The 24,440-nt window shown below is 35.4% G+C and overlaps 1 protein-coding gene across 5 annotated transcripts in view; it reads left to right on the forward strand.

Moving 5' to 3' along the window:
• LOC110446628 (muscarinic acetylcholine receptor M4-like) overlaps nt 1–24,440 on the forward strand; it is a 162,270-nt gene that overhangs the window by 113,222 nt on the left and 24,608 nt on the right. The gene's annotated exons all lie outside the window — the stretch shown is intronic.

Raw genomic sequence — 24,440 nt, forward strand, 5'->3', positions numbered from 1 at the left:
GAAGCAACGCCAAATACGAAATATAACTGCACTATGTAGCGAAACAACACAGAAATTGATCTTCAGCAATGTTAGAGACAGGAGGGTAGAAATTCGGGTTCCACAGATGTCGGTTGCTGAAGTCGTGATTAGGCCGTTATTTGGAAGTGGATGAAACCCATTTAGAACGGGAATGTTATTAACGGACTGGTTTTCAAACCGTCATCTGGGAGTGACATAATCTATAATACACCAAGAACTGTTAATAGATAATGTGAAACTGAATCCCGATCTTAGTTACTTATTAAAAGACAAGAGGTGAACAGATATCAATTCAACTGAATATGTTTGAAGCCGATGGTGCTTACAACTAAACGGCATATATAGGTAATGAGGAAACTCGTCATGCGATATTTTCTTTTATGACAGATACATTCTACTAGCAGGGATAAACATAAAGTGCCTAACACCGATGTGGTATTCACTTGCTGTGCTAAATTAAAACATTGAAATGCATAGAATATTCACTTAACTGATGCTGGACTGATTTATGTATACAAATGCAACCTATTTAAATACATTAGATAATTAAGATAATATTTACTTAAACGTTTAAACGGTTTAGAAATTGTTTCCGGAGAAGGAACACAACAACATTATATTTAAGTTTCATGTTGCAAGATATTTTCTATCTGTATCATAGGATTATGACAGAAAAGAGTTATTCTGGTTTAAAAATGGTATACAGGAAAAATCGAATACACAAAACAAAATCTCCAAGGATATGTATGCACTCAATATTGTGGTTCGTGATCCAAAATGGATTTTGTTTCTGAACTAAAATTAATTCTATTACAAGAGTGTTTCAGAAAGTAATCACCCGTACGACGTGAAACCCTCTGTCTTACTACCTGTATAATTCAACGGCCGTAGATTTATGTAATAAAGAAATTGATTCTTTTCCGTCGACGTCTATCCGAGCAAATTTCATCATCTGATGGAAAACTAATGGAACAAACGATGTGAAACCAAATGCTAGATGTGGTGCAGAATTGATTTTTGTTCTGTGAAAATTGAAACTAGATGAATACAAAATAACTTTAAGGTGTAAGTAATGAACACTTCTAATTTGCGTAATAGAATCATGTTTTTATCGAATATATAAAATTAAAACGAATACATACAACGAAATACAAAATTGTGTTATACAAAATATTACTGATACGAGTCGGAAACGAAGCCCTATCGACAAGTATTAAAGTGTGAACATTTATTTGACGGATGCGCCATGCTGATAGACAAATCCTTGATGGTATCGGAATGGTAGAGACAGCTAAATGATACCCTGTGCATGACCTATATCAAAGTGGCCATATATATTTATAGAAAGAGCAGTACTGACGAAAACATTCCCTGTGTACTCAGTGAAGGGAAAGCAATATCCCCATGGATTCTCTTGATTTTTTGTCCTGATAAAACACTACAAAAGGGAAATAAGAGAGGAAACATCCCCGAAAGCAGTTACGTGGATAACTAAAACACACGAAATGATTATGCAGAACAAGCGTTTTTATTATGGCGTTATATAGAAGGAGTGTAATATATGTTATTATAAAATTGAATGTGTGTAACATCGAACCCGCATTGAGCTCTTAAGATAACTAACGCGATAGAATAGTATGACCATCATTCCTAATTTGAAATATTTTATTTCCTTCAGCCTTATACCATATATATCAACATCCTGAAATGCATTTAACAAACGAAAGCTTTTCGAAATCTTTATACAACAAACAAACCAAGAGGTCGAACCAATTCGATGCCAATCCTACACTTTACCCGTGTAATTACCAAGGAATTATAAAAACCGCATTAAAATCAGAGATGAATGTCTTGACAAGGAATGTAAGTCTAAGCAAGAAAAGAAACTTAATTTCTTTTACAGAAGGGAGAACACCCCAAGCTAAAACAAATCTGAAATGGAACTCTTCTTTGCGAGTATAATTGGTACATTGGCACTTTGTACCTTAAATATCAATACCTAATGTCTATCTGCTTCACTGGCACGGATTGTATTGGTAAATTCTAATTGATTTAAGAGACAAATACGGTCAGAAAGCGAGGAGCACTTATAACACTGAACAGTTGCTGTAACGTGGATCGTTAGCTCGTTCACGGCCCGACTAGCCAAACACGGCTTTAAACGTTATTATTTTCGCTTCCGGTTTTTTCAAAACACCTTACTAACATGTTTTGAGGACTGAATACATAGATTTCTTTTCACCCACGATTTGTTGTTCGACCCAATTGCGGACCATGTTATGTTTGGGCCATTGTGCTGTTCTTCTCTGTATATTTGTTTTTGATGCGTGACTTTTTAATCAAAATTGATTTTTTTTGAAACCAACACTGGGCTTTGGTTTATGCTATGAACTGACGGGAGCCCTACTGATGTATACTTCCTTGATCTTTCTTACTGAATCGATACTGATATCTACAGAAATCGATGCGTATATATCCATATAAACAAACCTCTCGTATAATTGAAGCTTCTGAAATTAAATCACATATCAGGTTTTAAACGTTGTGCCATGATATATCAACTTGTTTTGCACAGTCAGCTTACTTCAGTAGTCTTATATTTGAAATTTTAGATTGCAAACTGCAAACTCTATCATTGATGTTAAATGGAATCAAATATATCATTAGCTCAAAACGAGAGATAGAATGTTTAATGAGGTACCGGTCGTAATGTCTTTCGTCTAGTCCAGGAAGGTATGTACAAGGTGATAGATTTACATAAGTGTCTAAGACACTTGTTTCTAATTCCTATTTTGTGTTTTGTTACAAAATGATATATATATATATATATTGCATATATATGTATATAATTGAAATACTTGAATAAAAGAAAGTTATACTAGACTAAGGTATGTACATTTATGTAGGTCACCGAACAGTCTATGATAGTTTGAACACGTTTAAATTACAGTAGACAATTATTCTCATTGTTTTATTTCATTCCGCGTTGATCAAAGGCCCTTTGTAGAAAACCCGAATTAAGTGCTTTATACGTTAACGGGATTCACATACCCAAACATTCTTTTTATACTATATATTCCTTTAATTTGTGGTTTGATTACTTGATATGTTTGCAACCTTTAAATGAGGTATGTCACAAGAAAGATGCTGTTCATTATAAATTTGTAATAAATCCTCGATGGTGTCCAATAATGCTCCGTTCATACATATCCCCGTGGTGTACGTAGGTATGTTTGAAATGTGATGCATACGTTCACAAATGTTACAAAGATGCATAGCAACTATCAATAGTCATCTTAATATTAATAACAACACAGTCAAATTGATGTCAACTTCAGTGTTGAACACACTGTTTATCAAGTGATGGAATAACCATTTTTGCGCGTGAGAAATATTGTATTTTATATTGTCACTGTTTCCGTCAGGCGACTAACGTGAATAGCAGGAAATCATTCGGGGAAGTCCGTCAGAATGTTTGATGTTCATGACTGTTCGCTGGCCTTTTGCTATAACATTATATCGGAGAGACAGCAACAGTTTTAGACTGGAAAACATTTACTTGTGATAGCTCTTTGAGCTAAAAGAGGGATGGTAGGTATATTTTGAGACTGTAACCTAGAAATGCTCTCAAATCACACATTATTTCGTGCTCTGCGTGTAACTTGGCAATCATATTGCTATGAATGTCAAATGGACTCATATCAATAGTAAATCACGATCTTAAAATTGGTGGTCATAAATAATTGAAGAACGAGATCAATAGAATGATGACAAAACAGGAAATTGGACAGTTGTAATCCAATTTACGACAGTTTTTGTCTGTAAGTACCGTCCGTGGTCTGTTCTGTTTCTTATTGTTATTATTTAATGGTCCCTTCTCAGCGATTTTGAGGAATCATCTGTTTGGTCCTGGACTTATTGTTTTCTTGTGGAACCACTGAGATCCCTCTCTATATTTTACTAATCGGACTCATAACAACTTTATAATTTGCTGGAAGTCACCTTTAAAGGTTTCATTGCATAAGGTCTATACTGTTATTAATGCTGGTCTATTTTGGTATTTTTTTGGATATTCTGTATATAGTGTATTCCTTTTCTACTGTGTGTGTTCTATGTACAATTTTTTCTCTCTCGATACAGCCTCTATCCTTTTAAATGTAAATTCTGTACAGATCTATTCCGTCACGATGCACACTAACTTCTATATCGTGTGTCCTGCCTGAGGTCATATCTCGAGCAGTACTTTGAACATTTCTTGCTGGATTCCCTTCTACATAATGATGTTGATTTATGACGTTTTAAAGGGATTTGTGACATTGCGAAAGACACCTACTGATCATTTTCAAGGAAAAAGCAACAGAACCTTTAAAGCTCGTTTGCAGTATCCAAGTTGACAAATTGCACGATTTAGGATATATTGATGTCTTGTCATATATTATGTTGTATCCGAGACTTATGATGAACATTTTCCCTTTAACAGAGTAACAGCTCTGGGCGACAGTATGAGGTATTTGATTATTCCGAGGACAGATCAAGGCCGGTGGTATTTGCTAATCAGCGACGAAATTGCACAAATGTTTACGCAATTACTTTGACTCTAATTAGAAAAAAACAATCATCTCCCAGGAACATTAGAGTCTGTGAATACCCTGGCATGGTTATAACTTTAATCTGTAAACACAGTCATTGGATGTTAAACGAAATTCAATTTCTAAACTCATTTGTCTTAAACACAAAATTGGTTCAATATTTTAGAGGAATAACATTTAAAGACTTTATTAAATCGACCAAAAAAAAAAGAAAAACTTCAGTATGTCTGCAAAAAAAAAATTGCGATGTTGAACTTTTCATTTCAAAATACATGTTAATAATCTTTTCTAAGATATTGATATATATATTTCAATTATACACTTTCTAGCTTCATATTAAATTAGTTTATACATGTATGGCATTTTAAGTAAATGAGATAATGGATCTCCGCAATGCTACTCAAAATATTTGTATAATTAACTAAATCGCATGTCTCTTTTTCACCTTTCATGCGATCAGCCTCAGAACTATACGACTTAAATGCGTCATTATCAATCCGAAAAAATATTTGGCCTATGTTTACTGCAATGCTAAACTATGTTGCATGTTGTAAAACCAAGGAAATGAAAAAGGGATATCATTGTGTTTTTTTCTAATAAATTATGATCAGATTAGTTATACAGTTGACATAGAGCAAATTAAGTTAAATATATAATATCAAACCTAAAAATATACATATAAAGAGGTAACACATTTCCAAAAAATGATGAATAACAAAAATATCTAGTTTGCAAAATAAATCCGGCGTATACTTTAACAAAAACACTCCATTATCAGTTTGAACAATAGCAGTAAATGATATACTCAAACTCAATATATTCTACGCCTGTTACTTAATAGATTTTGTTATAGTAGCCTAAGTACGCATTTAGCAAATATAGCAAATACGCTGAAGATTAACCTTCAAATTCGACTTTGAAATTAACATTAATAAAATAATATCACGTTTTCAACACATGCATTTTCTATTAATAGCCTTTTAGACTTCATAAAGACATTAAGAGAATACTGAAGTGTTAACACAACCATAATAATACAAGGAGGATGTGACCAGGTGTTCCGGATGGATAAGCGTCTTCTGCTTAATCAAATTGAGACGTCGGGTAGTGACTACAAAACCACACGGCTCACTGATGAACATTATCAGAAACACCGACCTTTATATCACACAAGGAATTGCATATTCGCCAATGAGATCCTGATAGCGACCATAAAACTGTCATTAACCTGAATATTTGAAAACCCTTGTGTTGTAAGTGGAATAACGGTGCCCGTCGTTGAAGCTCTCTTTTTGTATTTTCCTATCTTTCAATATAATATCCAGTTTTAGTTGTTGAAGTGTCCTGAACGTTGCTGCAAGTACCATAATACCGATTACGTGTGCATATACATGTACAGTATTGCTGTGAGTTAATTGTTTTCGTGCTAAAAAATAAAATTTAATATCGCCATTTTGCCTTGATACTTTAATGAACGATTACTAGTTGTTAATGATAAGTTATATAAATACGTAAACTTGCGCTATTTATGCAGTAGCAAACTGCATTATCCGCACGCTCAAAACGTAACAAACTAATGATGCAAAAATCACTTGAACATTGCTTTGTATATTTTGACTGATATCTTGTGTCCAACGTGACGTAGGATTGAACAGGTTTGTACCTCGATCATTTCTCCTCAAACCGACTTGCCAACCACTAGGACTTGTATGCTTTAGTATATCATATTTTCATATTTTCTGTTTCATTTAAAATAAATTAATATTGAAGCAAAACAATTTGCAAAAGGTTTGGGTACAGGCATTGTCTATGATATTTCTTTCCCAATAGTTTTACCTCTGTTTGTATACAGAAGATTACATATAACTTAAAATAAAAAAAAAACAAGATGCAAATAACTTGATGCTATAACATATAGAAATAGAAATATTTTATTAAAACATATTCAACAGGAAGACATTAGTCTAGGGTGAGAGGAACGTCAATGTCACTGTCAAGTTACGCAGTGCCATGCTAAGTGATCAAACTAAAATGGTATGTAGTTCATTAATACTGAATGCGGTCATTTTCATTTCAGGACAGTTTAAAATCACCCAGATTGTATTCCGTCTTTGCGTATTGCAGAGTTATCTTCTCTTGAGAGCAGGTATTGATTGTTACGTCATTTGTTTGTGAGAGTAACGTCATCAATATTTGAAAATGACGTAATTTTCTCACACAAACCAATGACGTAACAATCAATACCTGCTCTCAAGAGAAGATAACTCTGCAATACGCAAAGACGGAATAGCATAAACAAGGGAAACTGGAAAGAACAAATATATATTACTTCCACTGTTCCATTCATATTCCCGTTTAAAAGAGTGTAGGCATCCATTATGATATATTAAATCTCATTAGCTAGTTGATACTGTAAGTGTGTTTAATTCTATTAACACAAAGGTAATTGTAGTGTTACAATAGATAGAAGTACTGCAGTGTTTTATTTCTGGTAATGAGCAATGGTTCTATTTTTGTCGTGTTATGATGTAAATTAGTAATTCAAGCAGTCCCATTAATTTCAAAAGCGATGACGAACGTCTTCGTTTTGTCGACCATAGAAATGTTTTTCATTATGATAGCATCTGTAGCAGACCGGAACCACCAAATAGCGCATGCTTGAAAGCTGTGAGCCATCGAATAGATGTATCATCTAACATAATGTCGGACTTTCTTTCTTTGCCTTTATGTTTTATTCAAGAGCGTGACGTATGGTTGATAAAACATGCGTCAAGGCATTATAAAACATTTAACGCGTGCAGGAAACGTAAATGATCCGAAAATGAATGATGACGTATAAGGGAATTTCAATGTTTTCAGCATGTGACAAATTTGTCGAAGGTGAAGCCAGGCGTGGCGGAGTATATTGTTCTGGGTATTAAAAACAGTAGCTCTTTTGCAGCAGCACGTCTCATCGTCTGTGATAATGTCAGAGCTTACGATTCAATTAACACGTACACAGAGCCTGTCTGCAGAGACTTCAAGCGGTAGACATACGTCCTCCCAACAGCAAAAAGGAAAAATTATGTTACTTGTTTACATGGTATGTGTTTATAAACGTATACTGTGCATAAATGATATACCTAAATGATATCCATGACGTAACGGCGTTCATCCTTGAACTCGAATTTAAAGGATACTATCCGGATTTTCTGGAATACGAATATCTGTGCTCAGAAACATGATTTATTTAGTGTCTTACCTTGTTTGATACATGTAGCTTTAAACAAATTCTCTTCTTCAAAGCACCCAAACAACAAACTGCACGTGAAACATTTAACAGAGTAAGAAGCAAGAGGTAAACGAACAAACTAAAAATAATGATATACATACGTATGTATAAATGAGAGTTCTGAAAGGCTTGTTATGAAAATGTACAGGTATTTTCAAATCGGTTAAGAGTTAAATGTTCAGTCAAATATTTAGTCAAAACATTAATACAATTAATTTATCTGTTAACAATACGGTAAAATATATGAAGGAACAAACTCTACAGGGAACAATGTAATGGTTAAGAATACAGGAAATTCTAAGGGGTCTAACTCAAAGAAAAATCTACATGTTCATACAACGAAGCCTCCTCTCCGTGTTCAAAACACCATTGCATGCCCAGCACCTAGCTGTAGCAAAGGACGTCGGTCTCAGTCGTATATGGTTGATTAAACAGCCCGCGAGCGCAATACATCGGGTTTAATATCCGTGTATTGACCCACTGGTAGATACCGTTTGTCCTTTGTATGGACATCGTAATTAGTGAGGCTTTTTCGTTATTTAGAAAAGTAGTAAATATGCATAGTTAAGGACAATTAAATGAAAGTGACAAAGTTAGGTAGAATTTAGATATGTTTGTTGTATACAGAAGATCCGGTCTTTTGAACTTCGAACAACACATCGTCCGTTTTGCACCAAACCGTATAATGAGAATACCTTTACTTTGCCGTCCGAAATATTCAACGTCGGTATCTTTATGAGTTGTAAACGTAACAAATATATATATAACCTATATTCTTAAAATCCTTAAATGAACAATACTTCTTACTTGCTATCTGCATTCGAAATTTAGCAGATATCCCACCTTCGCGATATAGCTTATTGATTCAATCGTTTTTGGTGCTATTTGTATCAAAAGATATATATGTTTTGATGGCGTTAAGCTAACAGTACTTTTCATATGTCGGATGGCGTGTGAGCGTGGTATCCGGTCTGTGTCGGTTTCATTATTAATAAGGCAACATCAATGATCGACAATCATCTTTTTCGTTCCATGCTTTAAGGTGTTGGTTGATGAGGCGGTACGCTTGGCAGGCAGAAAATATGTGTCACTTTCGTTATTACGTGCAAAAGAAAAGCAGTTGTCTTCAATTATTGCAGTATTTGCAGAGTCAGAAATTGCTTCCATTTGTATCGAGATATATTTATATTTGTTATATGTTAAGTGCTGTATTGAACATTGAAAGCTTTCCAATACATTCCTGTACATGTACAGTGTCCCTTTCGCAAAACAAACTGTAAAACAAAACCATTTTATTTTTTATCAGATAACAAATGAAAACAAATACCCGAGTCAGCATAATAGGACAAAGCGGACCTTGAAGTCGCTAAAAATAAATACAACAACAGGAACCGAGGATACCACAAAAGACTGTACAATGACCAGCGGTAGCCCTTTAAAACTTGAGAAATTAATGGATATGCTAGCATAGATACATCAATAGATAGCAAAATGCGATGTAGGTAGGATGCTACATTCTAATAATGAACAGTGAATATTTACATTCTGTATGCTTAGACCCATTGACAAAAATTACATTCATAAATGCATAACACAGGTGTTCATAGAATCTCAGCACGTGGGAACTGATAGTAACCTGATCACACTGCGTAGTAATACACTACAAAAACTACTCACTCGGAACGACCGACCTAGATGCTTAATTCTTACATCTTAAAATATTATTGAACTGTGCTTTGTGAAATATCCACGTATTCACGTGTCCTGTGCTACAAATAAACATTGAATATGGAACTACATTTTGTTGTGTTATTGTTGTTGACGGTTGCTAAGATCTCTCACGATAGTGTCACATTTCCCCGCGAAAAAACACTGTTCTCGCCACTGCGTTGCACCCGTGTATAAGCAGGAACAAACCCTGTTTATTTGTTTTATTCGTTGTTATATCGATCCACTGAAAGGATTCGTCAATGTAAATATAAGGAATGATATTTATTTTTTCAACATTTATGAGGTCATAACAACAATGGGTTTTTGGACATATTTTACATGAATCGCTAACGCGATTCATTCAATATGTCCATAAACCCATTGTTGTTATGACCTCATAAATGTTGAAAAAATAAAAATCATTCCTTAAATAACTACGAAGGCCGGTAATGGAATCCTAAATTAATTGAGTGTAATCCGATTTTCCTAATTAAGTAGTGTCCTGTTAGACCAGTTGCTCTATATATGCCTCGTTAGCTTGACGAGAAAAGCTGACATATAGTTTGTCACACCAAAACATAATAAAAAAATAATCTATTTAGAAAAAAATATTGGTATATGTAAGGTTTCTCAGTAATAACCTGAAGACTAAACATAAACTATACGTGTACATTTTTAGATGTTTTTTGACAAAAGAATTTATTCCGAACATTTAAGTAAATAGGTCAACACGACAACAAATTAGACAATAAAATTGTTGATATATAACAATCTATTAGGTACCATTAGAACAGAAATTACGGATGGAAACACTATTACCAATCTACAATCTTCTGTACCTTCTCAGGTATTCAATAATGGGTTAGCACTCGGAGACACGGGAACAGTGTGATCGGGATGGTTTAGCACATAGAGACAGAGGACGGACGGATATGTACTCAAACCTATAGAAGTAGGTGCGAACAGGAACTAGTACTCTTAAAGTGTAAAGTCTCGCCCGTTGAAATGTTAGCGCAGTGACTATTTAAGCCCTGGTTCTCAATACTACATATTCTATATGTCTATAGACTATATCGAGTTTAAATAAATATTCACATTTCGATATTTTCGCATTATTTATCCAACGCGTGAAAACGCTGGCATTCCACACCGACAAAATTGTCACTTTTACAGTCAACGAGAGAGTAAATTACGTTCAAAAGAGACGAGAATTGGTTACTTGGCAACGGACATTATGTATTGGTTTAACTATGAAAATAAATAGCTTATTCATCTTAGAAAATAGAAAAAACGAATCGATGGGCAATTGAACAATGCACGCTATTTTTGGATATTGTGGTTTTTACATCGACAATGGGATCCTTTTTAAATAAGATAAATTGATCGTTTAATTAACAAAAAACCGGTGAAGTAGTGCTCGCTTTCAGTATTTGCAATGATAAGGGTCAAAGAAGTATCAATTCGAATTTTTCATTAAATAAACATTATTTCAGAGAGTCGGGCTTATTTAAGGAGCTCTCAAATCAGAAAAAAAATCTTAAAAAAACCTTGTTGATATGTACTTAAGCTTGTTTAAGTATCTCCTGCAGTAACTATTATTGTAGACTGTCACATACAGGTCCGGTATATTTTTAATTTTCTCTCATTGAACATGATGCCGAACATGACTCTTTCGTCCAGACATCATGTTACAACCAGATGATAAGAAAAATACTTTCCCTAAATCTGCGTGTAAATATTTCCTTAATTCTTATTTTCCTTAGTTCCATCGATTTTAAGTTCGAGTTATGGGTAAGTTTACCCTGTGATATCTTCGTTTTTCCTCTTAGAGTATAATATTCTATTAATAGAATATGGCTCTTATGTTAGGGGCAGTCTGTGATTAGGTGTGACACACGTGTCGGGTATATTTATGAAATATGACACTAAGGTCAACTCTCTGGAGGTGTGCTCGTAACCTGTTCGTGTGCTGTCTGTCACCTTATCGCTAGCTAATCAGGTTTATTATAGTCCCTTATCATTGTACAAACACAAATCAATGAGTTAATGTTTTGATCTGTGCTATCACTTTCCAGACACTACTGCTAAACGATTATACTGTACAAGTGGGTCATTTTCGCGGTGTGGAAATGCTGGAATATATCGCTTGATACCTTGAATAGAGATAGATATATAGAACTATTTCTATTGCGAAAATTTCCACACCCCAAACTGTTTTTCCGACCCCGAAAATTTCCCCTTTTATAATAGGGTTATATCAAACAGTTAGAATGATGTGATTTCACGTCTGGTGAATCAGGTGTTATTGTCACGGTCGTGTGACAGACCAGTTATGTGTTAATTTGTTGAAGTGTGATAAAACAAGATAAGACAGTACGGTATTAAGATAGTTTTTCATATTAGAAATTTGGTAATATTACATATAGTAATTATTTCTATATCAATCATTTTAAGGCCATCTGAGTTAAAATAATTTTCGCTAAAGGTTTATTCCGTTATATTCACTTAGGACATCTCTCCATTCGGGGTGAAATCGGCTGAGATATATAATCTCTCTCTCTCACTCTGTCTCCGAGACTTGCATTTTGAGAAAACCATCACTCCATATAACAGCTTCTGTTTTTAACTCCAATTTTATTAAAAATAAAATCGTAAGAATGAATGAAGCCGTGGTTGACAACCCTTTGTTGACTTCGATGCCATGATTTTCTTGCACACTGTAGATATTCTCATGGGAACATACTTTGTCCCTTCTGGCTATTTTGTTTAGCTGGATTAATTAAAGAGCTTACCAGAACTGGTAACAAAACTCCTTATCAAGCCCTTTAACAAGCCTTTGGAATATCGTTCTTTAACATGTGTATTGAGATGAAAATGGAAGCACTGTCTTGCCGTAAAGCAAAACACTCCAGCACACATATAGGCACTTTAGTGTGGAGGTATTTAGTAAGGCGGCATATGACAGGTTGTCGGCGCCATATAAAGCAACTACAAATAATCTTCAAATTGAGTGCATTAATGGATTGTCCGAATTGTATATTTTGTATTATAAAGTACCTTAGAAGGGCCTGTTTTAACTCGCTTAGAAGCAATATGAATATAATAGAATATAGGATGAGAGGTTTTGTCGATCATAAACATCTCAAACATCGTCAATAGCCATGTCTGATGGTAATATCCTGTACAGTCAGCTTATAAAATCAATTTAGAGCGATTCTAAAATTAGATGTTATAATGAAGGAAAAATCAATAAGTTCATCAGAAAGATATATCACTACAAATTCCATGTAAAGCACACACAGATATTCTAATCGATTTATGTAATCCCAATCAAGATATCGCTAACAACTTTGTGTCATTTTGAAGTCAGAGCATGTTAATTGTGCCCGTGACATTATAGCTATATGACCTACATGCACATCGCAAAAAAAGAAGAAGATGATGAAAGATAATTTTGTCTATTATCGGACAAGGTAGTTGAGTACAGTCTGCTGTCGGAGCGGAAAAAGGTATCCAGCTGCCTTGATTTATCTATTACATTTTCCTGGTATGGTCTATTTGTTGACGAGCAAACAAGATGGCGCCCGTCATGTTTGCGTTCTGGGTCATGTGACGTTGGGTAAATAAAAAGTGTCGGTGTGATTGTATCGAACGCACCGATCTAGGCCATAGTACAGGTTTTTTTTTCTCTTCATAAAAAAATAAAATACACTTTTTAAATATGTGGGTGGATATTTAAATACATATTGCATGATGGCTGGATTGTATAGTTAATATTTGCATTATTTCAATTGAAATTCACCGTGAATTTGATCCGAAAACCAGACCTTTATATGTATCTACATGTATATTAACGGCACGTGTATTTGTTTGAAGTCTTCTTAATCGCTAGCCGATATGTCACGACCGTCGCTATCTTCGGTAATGCCGGCTCACTATGATCATAATGTGTGCACAAAAGGTTTTCGAATACCATTTTGAATTTTCCAAACGTAAACACATATTTTATTTAATAAATCTTTGGGCTGAAAGACACAAAATATACATGAAATATTTTATTTTTCGCTCATTATTTGCTAGATATAAATATTGAGACACTTGGAACAAGAGAATGAATAAAAGTATTTAATAATAGAGCCAAATGCCAATGGTTACCGTTTATAACCGTTGCCAAGACAGCAATACTATGCCGTTGGTTATGTAACAAGGTAACAAGAACCGGTATTGTCAAGGTTAACTGTGCTCGGCTCAAACAGCTCTTTTTGAGCTAGGAACAATCGTCAATGACAACACACAGGTAAGTAAGTATATAGACGCTTTACGCTATGCGAGAACAGAGAACGTTTCTTGTTACGCTATCTCACAAACCGGTTTGCAAGTTCTTGCATAGAAATCTTACGAATTAAAAGAAGGCACAAATTCTAGTGACGTAACGGGATGAAAGCATTGTAGTGTCAGGAAATATATCAAATTAACACAATAAGGTCATGACTTGCCTCTAGGGTCGTGTACATGTAACGGTCCATCGCTGCAACACCTTAATGACGTTTTACGTAGACGTGTATTACTCATATTTACTGGCACGCGAGAATTAATGAATATTTGATGATGCTGTTTCTCCCTGTACCATTGATTTTACTGCTCTTGTCTTTTTCCATTACTTATGGAATAGAGCTATATGAAACAAGTAAAAAATTAAAGACAAATATATCAAATAGTGTCCTCAGGTTTATGTTGATATATCTAGTGCTACGGAACAAAATTCAGTATTTCATTCGTTATCTGTATTGTAAACATATATGTTTGACAAGCGGACACATTTTGTATTATGTAAGCAATGACCCTGTATATATGTATAAACAACCCATTCTAAAATCTTGCTTGCAAACATACGTGTCTAGACTCGTGCAATGCAGAACCAAGATGGCGCCGTAACGTGACGATGCATTGTTAAATGATATGTTTATCAGGTATATAACTCTACTGCAAATGGGAAATCCAACCCCAAATTATTTTCACAGGCGTGTATATATTTCCCTGTTTAACAAACAGGTTTAGTCAATACTTAAGAAGTTTTAAAAGTACATGCACCGTTTCTTTGTACGTGATTTCGCCAAATAATGTGCATTTGGGAATATTTGATACATAGTTGATGTAGTTAAAGGAACATAATTGACAAAGTTCCATACACTCTGTCTGGGTTTTGCTGTTGATGTGGAACTAGACTGGATGCTTCGAAAACTAAGACGCAAATGTGAAGCAATAATTCAAACTTAGAGAAATGAACTGTCGGGCGCACTGCTGGACGGAAATATATCATATTCAACAACGCTGCTAGATTGATGGCATAGGCCTATCAATAAGATATAAAATTATTGAAACTTAAACCACTAACCATAATCTATGCATATTGTTTCTTCTCCAGGGACCTCAAGCTTATACAATTCACAAATAGGAAAATCGCTCGTTCTGCAATTCTGGAACACTTAATTCCACATCTGACTAAATTTATGACGTCATTACTCGTTCCATATTAGATTTATATGCTGGTGATGTAGATTTAATCTGAAATGGCGCGAACGTCACGCGGATGAAACATACAATGGAATTAAATTGTATTTGAACAATCAACAATTCAATTTCTCAAAAAGTATCGATTTCGATATATAAACGAATTAATGTCATGTGATATTGACGTGCACGTGATTGGTTCTTTGTTCATTGGGTCTTATTGATGGTCATTGTGAGCCATTAACCCATTCACCCCTAAAGTTTCATAATGAACTATTCCAACCTTTGAATTGGAATAGTTCAAATGTGTCTTCAGGGGTGCATGAGTTAAATGACTGATGGAAGTCGAAGGACGTTATTCAACACTAAGATGCTCTTGGAGCTGATACAAGAAACTAAATATATGACATCCTCTCACGATCAATTATTTTTATTTGTATTATAATCGGATGAGTAGCCATATCTTGTCTTCAAACCAAACATTGACTCCGGTGTTTCATGTAACACAAGATTGATACGCTAGACAAACTCTTCACATTCAAATGATATAATTGCAAAAACCATTCCCAAAGTAAATATTATTTTCACGGCAAAGCTATGTTCGGTCTAGATCTGGTTCCGTGGCACTGTATTGATGTTAGTAACATTGAAGAAACGTTATTAAATTTGTCGCAAACAAAACGTGATCCTTTGGTTTGCCGGACATTTGGGACTTTATTTGATAGGATATCGATTGTTCATCGGGAGAAAAACCAGCGCACAAATGACAATTGATAGATAGTTGTTGGCGAATCAAACAATTTCCTATAAAAGATAGCTTCCGTAAATAAAACCAATTAAAAAACCATGAACATGTTTAGGCGAGTGACGGTAAGTGTGACCTTATCGACACCAGTTCGTTACGATACATGTACATTTTCCTAGAAATGCGGGCCTATGAGATAGAGCCGATTTGTTCGATACACTTGCGTAGGTTAAGATTCTATCATTAGAGTCGGGGCTTAAATAGAGCCAAGTTGTAAATACGATTTATGACGGCAATCGATAATCGAGTACAACTAAGTCACAAATCACAGAACGCACGGGCTAAACACGGCTATCATTACCCGAGTACCAGTCTACAAATCACGTGACACGGGATTTGATCTAGTGGCAAATCTTTGAAAGCACGTACCTAAATCAAACTATGCAATGCATTCACTTGGCTTAATAAAATGCCAAAACGTGATTAGCTTATATGATATCTTGATATATTAAAACAGCTGGAAAGTTGATTTTTTCAAATACGTAATCTATGAACTCCGGAACAGAGTAAAGAATAGACTTGTCCATCACGTTATTTTTATAAGTGAATAAAAATGAACATTAAGTTTTTGATATTGTCCCTATATCTTTAAAATAATCCACTCTAAGGCGCTTTACAGTGTATAAATATTCCATGAATCATCGCAATATATCATCGGTACAGTTTAAGAGGAGTTCCGAGTAGCTACTTGATCAGGCCCTAACAACTAGCCCTCATGCTAATAAAAAATATATTCGCAGTGTGAGATCTCAAAATAATATCTAATGAAAATGAAAAAAAAAAATAAAAAAAAATAAAGATAAAAAATACTTAACTACATGTATGCAAGATCGTTAACGTCTTTTTTGGTTTGATTGAAACGAGGACAAAAACGGATATTAATGACCTAGTAAACGATTAAATACGAAAGAAATCGACCAGGATACGCTACAGGTATATGGAGCTTCTCCTATCGCCACACGCTGGTGTATAATGTATTGCCAAATATAATTGCCTTCTTTTTATTGTGTATAAAGTGTTCAGCGGTAATTACAATGTCTATTACGATATCCTACTAAGTCAGACACCTTATAAATACCAACTTTTGGGCCTCACGCTTCGACACAGATTTGTGAATTGTCGCATTTATACTCTGTAAACAGTAATTAATTTTGGTGTAGTTGATAATCCATTTCACCAACATAATTTTTTAATGGGTTTACTGATTGCTAACCCAACTGGCACGCCTCCAGCATCGAACTAACAATGAAATTTTGTGGCAGTAAAACCGTTCGAATTATCCCTACCCGTATAAACCATATCTGTATTAACAAAACAAGTTTAGTTTTATAGACTTGCAATATAATAATTCCTGTGGATAGTTTAAACAAAATGACGCCGATGCTGCCATTTAAATATACAAATATAGTTACATTTGTTTATACCGGTAGCAATAGTGATGATTTATTTCCTTTGTGTTGTGGGATATCACGTTCTCCTAATATGCATCACTGTCGATCGTGTACACATACGCGTGTTAACTGCATTGTCAACAGTGGGAACGCGAACTGTTGTTAGGATCTGTTATTTAATAGCCTCGTTCTTGAAATCAATTGAAAAAAAAAATAGTTTTCTTCTATTTTTAATGTGGTATTAGTAATTGAGTCTTTTATTGATGCGATTTCAACAGCCAAAAAAAAACGAAAAAATAAACAATCATTGAAGGACCGATGAAAGAACAATATCAGTGGTAGGTGTGTGTTTCAATGTTGGGAGTTGGAAGTTGTTGGTTTGTTAAGGGGATGACTAAATACAGATCTCAGCTATTTGGCATTCTGATGACGTTTCCGTAGTTAAAACGTGCGAACCATTCAGTTTCATCTCCGTTGTTCATAGGGTTTGGATCATGGTGTCTTTCTTTTTGTATTGGTGTTCCCCCATTCCTGTTGTAGTCTTTCCTTTTCTTTTGATGTTTCTTCAGTTCCTGTTGTAGTCTTTTCAATTGTCTTGGGGTTTCTAAAGTTCTTGTTTTATTCTTTATATTTGTTTTGGTTGCGTCTCTGTTCCTGTTTTTGTCTGCCGTTTTGTTTTGGTGTTGCCTCTGCTCCTGTTTTTTGTCTTCCGTTTTGTTTTGGTGTTGCCTATGCTCCTGTTTCTGTCTTCCGTTTTGTTTTGGTGTATATTAATGACCAAGTAAACGATTAAATACGAAAGAAATCGACCAGGATACGCTACAGGTATATGGAGCTTCTCCTATCGCCACACGCTGGTGTATAATGTATTGCCAAATATAATTGCCTTCTTTTTATTGTGTATAAAGTGTTCAGCGGTAATTACAAAGTCTATTACGGTATCCTACTAAGTCAGACACCTTATAAATACCAACTTTTGGGCCTCACGCTTCGACACAGATTTGTGAATTGTCGCATTTATACTCTGTAAACAGTAATTAATTTTGGTGTAGTTGATAATCCATTTCACCAACATATTTTTTTAATGGGTTTACTGATTGCTAACCCAACTGGCACGCCTCCAGCATCGAACTAACAATGAAATTTTGTGGCAGAAAAACCGTTCGAATTATCCCTACCCGTATAAACCATATCTGTATTAACAAAACAAGTTTAGTTTTATAGACTTGCAATATAATAATTTCTGTGGATAGTTTAAACAAAATGACGCCGATGCTGCCATTTAAATATACAAATATAATTACATTTGTTTATACCTGTAGCAATAGTGATGATTTATTACTTTTGTGTGGTGGGATATCACGTTCTCCTAATAGGCATCACTGTCGATCGTGTACACATACGCGTGTTAACTGCATTGTCAACAGTAGGAACGCGAACCGTTGTTAAGATCTGTTATTAAATAGCCTCGTTCTTGAAATCCATTGAAAATTTTTTAGTTTTCTTCTATTTTTAATGTGGTATTAGTAATTGAGTCTTTTATTGATGCGATTTCAACAGCCAACAAAAACGAAAAAATAAACAATCATTGAAGGACCGATGAAAGAACAATATCAGTGGTAGGTGTGTGTTTCAATGTTGGGAGTTGGAAGTTGTTGGTTTGTTAAGGGGATGACTAAATACAGATCTCAGCTTTTTGGCATTCTGATGACGTTTCCGTAGTTAAAACGTGCAAACCATTCAGTTTCATCTCCGTTGTTCATAGGGTTTGGATCATGGTGTCTTTCTTTTTTGTATTGGTGTTCCCCAATTCCTGTTGTAGTCTTTCCTTTTCTTTTGCTGTTTCTTCAGTTCCTGTTGTAGTCTTTTCAATTGTCTTGGGGTTTCTAAAGTTCTTGTTTTATTCTTTACATTTGTTTTGGTTGCGTCTCTGTTCCTGTTTTTGTCTTCCGTTTTGTTTTGGTGTTGCCTCTGCTCCTGTTTTTTGTCATCCGTTTTGTTTTGGTGTTGCCTATGCTCCTGTTTCTGTCTTCCGTTTTGTTTTGGTGTTGCCTATGCTCATGTTTCTGTCTTCCGTGTTGTTTTGGTGTTGCCATGCTCCTGTTTTTTGTCTTCCGTTTTGTTTTGGTGTTGCCTATGCTCCTGTATCTGTCTTCCGTTTTGTTTTGGTGTTGCCTATGCTCATGTTTCTGTCTTCCGTGTTGTTTTGGTGTTGCCATGCTCCTGTTTTTTGTCTTCCGTTGTGTTTTGTTGTCTCCTCGGTTCTGTTGAATTTGTTTCTTTTTGTTGGGATGTCTTCTAATTTCAAGCATTTTCTTTTGTTTCGGTATTTCTTTAGTTCCTGTTGCTGCTTTTCCTTTTGTTTTGGTGTTTCCTCTGTTCAGTTTTTTTTAAACTTTTGTTTCGGTAGTCCCACATATTCTGTTTGCCTTTTCGTAGCAGCTTTCACTACACTCTGATACAGAGACAGCTATGCGTATTCTTGCTCAGATGTGTATGTAAACATGGCTGTTTGATATGTTAATTCACGTGCGATCATCGTAACGTAACGATTTTTGATTTTTTAAAGCGTCATGAACCTGCTGCCAGGAACACATGTTATGTGTGAGCACTGTCTATAGTATAACACACTGTCATCTGTCACTGAATATTTGTAAATCATGCCACAGAAGGCGTCGTTATTGACGGATCCTAATTTGCTTGAAGGTACTATTGCTTAAATTTCGTTTTATTCAAATAACAATATGCTGAAATAATATCCCTAAGGTAAATAAGATTTATGACACAATGAACAATGAGTGTTGATCTCAATTTAGTGTAACCTTACCTGACTACACTAGTTCTTAGCGACCGAGTAAATTGGGTCACAGAGGTCGCGAGTAACATTTTGACGTTTCCGGCAAAGCTATTTGAGCCAAACCGTTAAACTGAAACTGATGACGTCATCATTGTTACAAAAATTGAATTGAATTGGAATTGTTTACTATTTAAAGTTATTGGAACAGATTTTTTTTTCGCATACATTTTCGTCAAAACAGGACTTCAATGCCAGCAGACATCTTCTCAAAGATGCTAAATGTTCCATGCATTTAAAAAATTGCTTTTTTGCTGGTTTTATAAAAGAAAGCGAGACGGTGTAGATGTTTCTATAAGCCCTTGATCGTCATACAATTGACGAGTGAGGTCCTCTGATGTCACGTGACTGTCAACATTATGCACGGTATTAATACTTAGTGTCTAGACGATAGGAAGTGTATTTCTCTATTTTGAAGTGTTTACCAGACAAAAACATTTTGTTTTAATTTGTTTAAATATGCCGTCAACTTCGTAATCAAAAATTTTGCCATTGATGGACATAAGCAAACTCTGTATCCTGTGACGTCATCAGTTAACATCTACAGAGTATGATACACATGTTTATGAAAAGAAATCCATATGCAGTTGTCCTCATCTGTATCATTATATCGCTTTGGATATAACAGCAAACTGCTTTGAAATTGATTGAGGTATGCAAATTTACCACCTGTGACGTCATTATATTAAAATATACAGTTCTTTGTGAAGAAATAGGTCATTGTCTATTTTCTTTTAAAGATGTAAAAAAGGAGTGTTATTTTTTGTGTTCGTTAGTTGCTTAGCTTCAAAGTTTATTCTTGTCTTCAATAATAACCTTTAAAACACAATATACATCATTGTTGACAACAACACAATAAAACGAGCATGCATTAGCGTTTTGTGAAAAAACTATCATTGTGTTTGTAACATTCCTTGTCATTTATAATACATTTGTATTCGATTGTTGCAATCTCTGCTCCGCTTTTAATTGGTCTCTTTGTCACAAGCTTCAAACAGAATGTACGGCATGTGACGTAATCAAAGTTGACAAATAAGGCGGACAGTTATATATGCAATACTTCTTTGTGGCGAAGGCCGCTTTTGTGTCCGTACCATTCCAGTAATTGAAAGTGCATTTGTTTTCGATTGTCCCTGTCTCTGCCACTGTTGTTATCACTTTGAATCTAGCTAGTCGTGGACTTTGTCGTAATTGATTAAGATATGTAAAACTCCGATAAAAAAATAAATGGCATTACGGATATGGTATGCATACACGGTAAATCTAGCACGATCCAGTATGAAAGGCCAGGCTCAAAGAACCCCATCAGCGTAATGACTAGGTAGTGTATGGCTGATGGAATTGATTAGGGCTGAAGTGTGTATGGGCCTGATTTAGTGGTGACCAGTTATCGACCAAATACAGGATAGGAGGTGGGATACTGGGCGAGTATCGTAAAAATAAAATATTAATAATAAAACAGAAGGGACAAAACTACAAAATCAGCCACAGCCTCAGCGTATGAGGATAAGATTGAACAATTAAAAGCGAACGGAAATAAGGACGCGGATAGCAACCAAGGTTATACCTAAACAAAAGGAAGGGCAATATTAATTAGATGAGTGCAATACAATAAAATACGGTGTGTCATACCTTCACCATATTAGATCTACACCGAAATAAAAGTAGGCAACTGATTATAAATAAATAGATAATTAGAAAATGAATAAATAAATAAATATGCGATAAATATAACCGGGGTTCGAAACGTGTGCATAGATAAGCGTATCTTGCATTTCATGTGGCCTTCGAAATGATAAACCCTGTTTAATAAGGGATGGTTTTGTTTTGTTTGTAGAGTTTATAGTCCTTTTAACAGCTAAGGTTATGTAAGGACATGCCTTCGCATGTGTAATATGTGTTACAGTCGATATGTCTGTCTGTTTGTCTTCTTGTCACAGCGCAGATCTGATGCCGACTGCTGAGTGCTACCTCAATGAAGTACCATACCATGCCGAAGGCACGAAATACAGTATTTCATCTGGCAATATTACACTTGCAACCGGCAAGGTATTTGTTGCGCTTACCCTAACTGCTGAACGTTTAGAAGTAACATATCAAAATACCATCTTTACGGACTCGAAGATGTCCCGGCCTAGGGACAGTGCCCGTTGCATCATTCACATTGTCGGATGTTCTGCTTTACAGCAAAAGGTGAGGTGGTGCCGAAGAAGGCGTTTAAAGCTAGAAGTAAACGTAGGATAGGAAAACATGGATCCATACTGCCATAATTGGAGGCAATATACATAGTATTATTGGCAATGTGTCCATACAGGAGTGCAATAATCAAATTATAATATACAATAGACAGGTAAGGTCGACGTCTGTTTATTGGTTCAGTTGTTATTTCTGATTGGGCAGTATAATACAGTAGCTGACTGGAGGAATGTGCAGTGAAGCGTCCTGTGTCTTTCCGTTACCAACTCGCTTACCTAGTTTGTATTTATGGGAGCATGTCCTTTACCGTTTGTTTTGATAAATCTTTGGTTCACGTTGTTTTCTTTAATATCTTGTATTTACAAATGTAGCTTGGTATGTTTTCGACATCTTTTTGTTTGTATGTTATCACACGAACTATCAACCTTTAAAAAGTGTTAGGTTGAATGAACGATACTTTTTGTTTGGTACATATGTACTTTCTTGAGGACATTTTCAAACTGTCAGGCGCGTAGCTACCATGTAAGCCAATAAGCCCGAGCTTGCACATGATTTTGACAAGTATAGGTTTTCATGACATTATTTTTTCTTGCTGATACTATAAAGTGGAGTTTAAGTTTTGAATATAAAGTATACAAATGTAATTCCTCAGATATGATACAGTGTTAATAGTTAGTACAAAAATGTATGAAGTTTAGAAATGTCCATTGCATTAATGGACAGTTCCAGGCGGAACTAAACAGCTCGACTGAGTAAGTTGAGAAACTCACGCCTGGCGCAAACGACTCCGAATAAGGCACAGTGGACACAGACAATCAATGTGGGTTTTTTTTATGAAAATATCAATTTGGGGCACGTTCGGCCCCTTTTGCCGGGGCACATTCGGGCACCCCGAATGCAACTGTTATTGTGCCAAGTGACGTCACTATTGATAACGTCACCCAATTGACAACAAAAATAATATGTTTACGTCGCAAAAATTAAGTATTTTTTTCTTTGTATTCACTGATTTCTTCTGGACTTATTTTCCAACAGAATTGAATGAAATTCCATACACTTATTAGTAAATTGTCTTCTCTATCCTTCATGCCATACTTGCCCTGGTAGGGGCCGGATTTACCTCAGGGCGGGGCTCGTCCGGCCCCCAACCCTCTCGACCTAAAAAGTCCAATAGTTCCCAAAATATGGTCTTGTTTACGATTTGGTTATTAGTTTATGAAAGACAATACATTTCTTTTCTAAATGACATATATAAATATGCATTTCAACAGTATAGTACATGCCTTCCATAACGTCTTGAAAAAAGAAAAGGGGCCGTGTTTGCCCCGGTCCCCCCTACACATGTATTATACATGTGTAGGGGAGACCGGGGCAAGTCCGGACCCTGTTTTAAAACTATATTATAAATTACAACATATCATTATCTCAGGCATCAGGACGTGGGAAATGACTCCTGAGACGTTCTAGAAAACAAAATGTTCATGGGGGAGACCCCCCAGACCCCCCTTACGGGAGGGGGATGCCCCACTCCCGTACCCTTCCCCTGCTTGCGCTTGGGGGGGGGGGGGGGGGGGGCTGCCTTCGGCAACCCCATGTCGGGGCTTACACATGGTAAAGGGGCTAGCTACGCGCCTGACTGTTAATATGAAAGTGTTTGTATTCTATACATATTGGCTCAGTCCTTTCCGTAAATATAATGTATACAAATATAGCATTTCGTACACAAACGTGAAAGGAAATACTCCGTTGTGTTAGCACAAATAGATCAAAATAAAGGTTATTGTCCAACGCAAAGGGATAAATATAGCATGCTATCAACATCAAAATCAAAAGAATACTAAAATGTCAAAACGAACACAATTCGAGCTCACTATCCGTTAAAAAATATAGCAATTTATGAACGAAGGAAATATATACATGGCAACCCCTTTAAAGATACAAGGATAGTAAGACCAGGTGTTTTTAAACAAAGACAGCATATGCAACATGTTTAGCCCACAATGGCGAACTATACCAAAATATCAACAAAGAAATACAAAATTAATCTTATCTTTAACTTACAACGACAGTTTCGAGACACAAGGACAAAGTA

The sequence above is a fragment of the Mizuhopecten yessoensis genome, unplaced genomic scaffold, assembly GCF_002113885.1.
Source record: "Mizuhopecten yessoensis strain PY_sf001 unplaced genomic scaffold, ASM211388v2 scaffold2891, whole genome shotgun sequence".
NCBI classification, from domain to species: domain Eukaryota; kingdom Metazoa; phylum Mollusca; class Bivalvia; order Pectinida; family Pectinidae; genus Mizuhopecten; species Mizuhopecten yessoensis.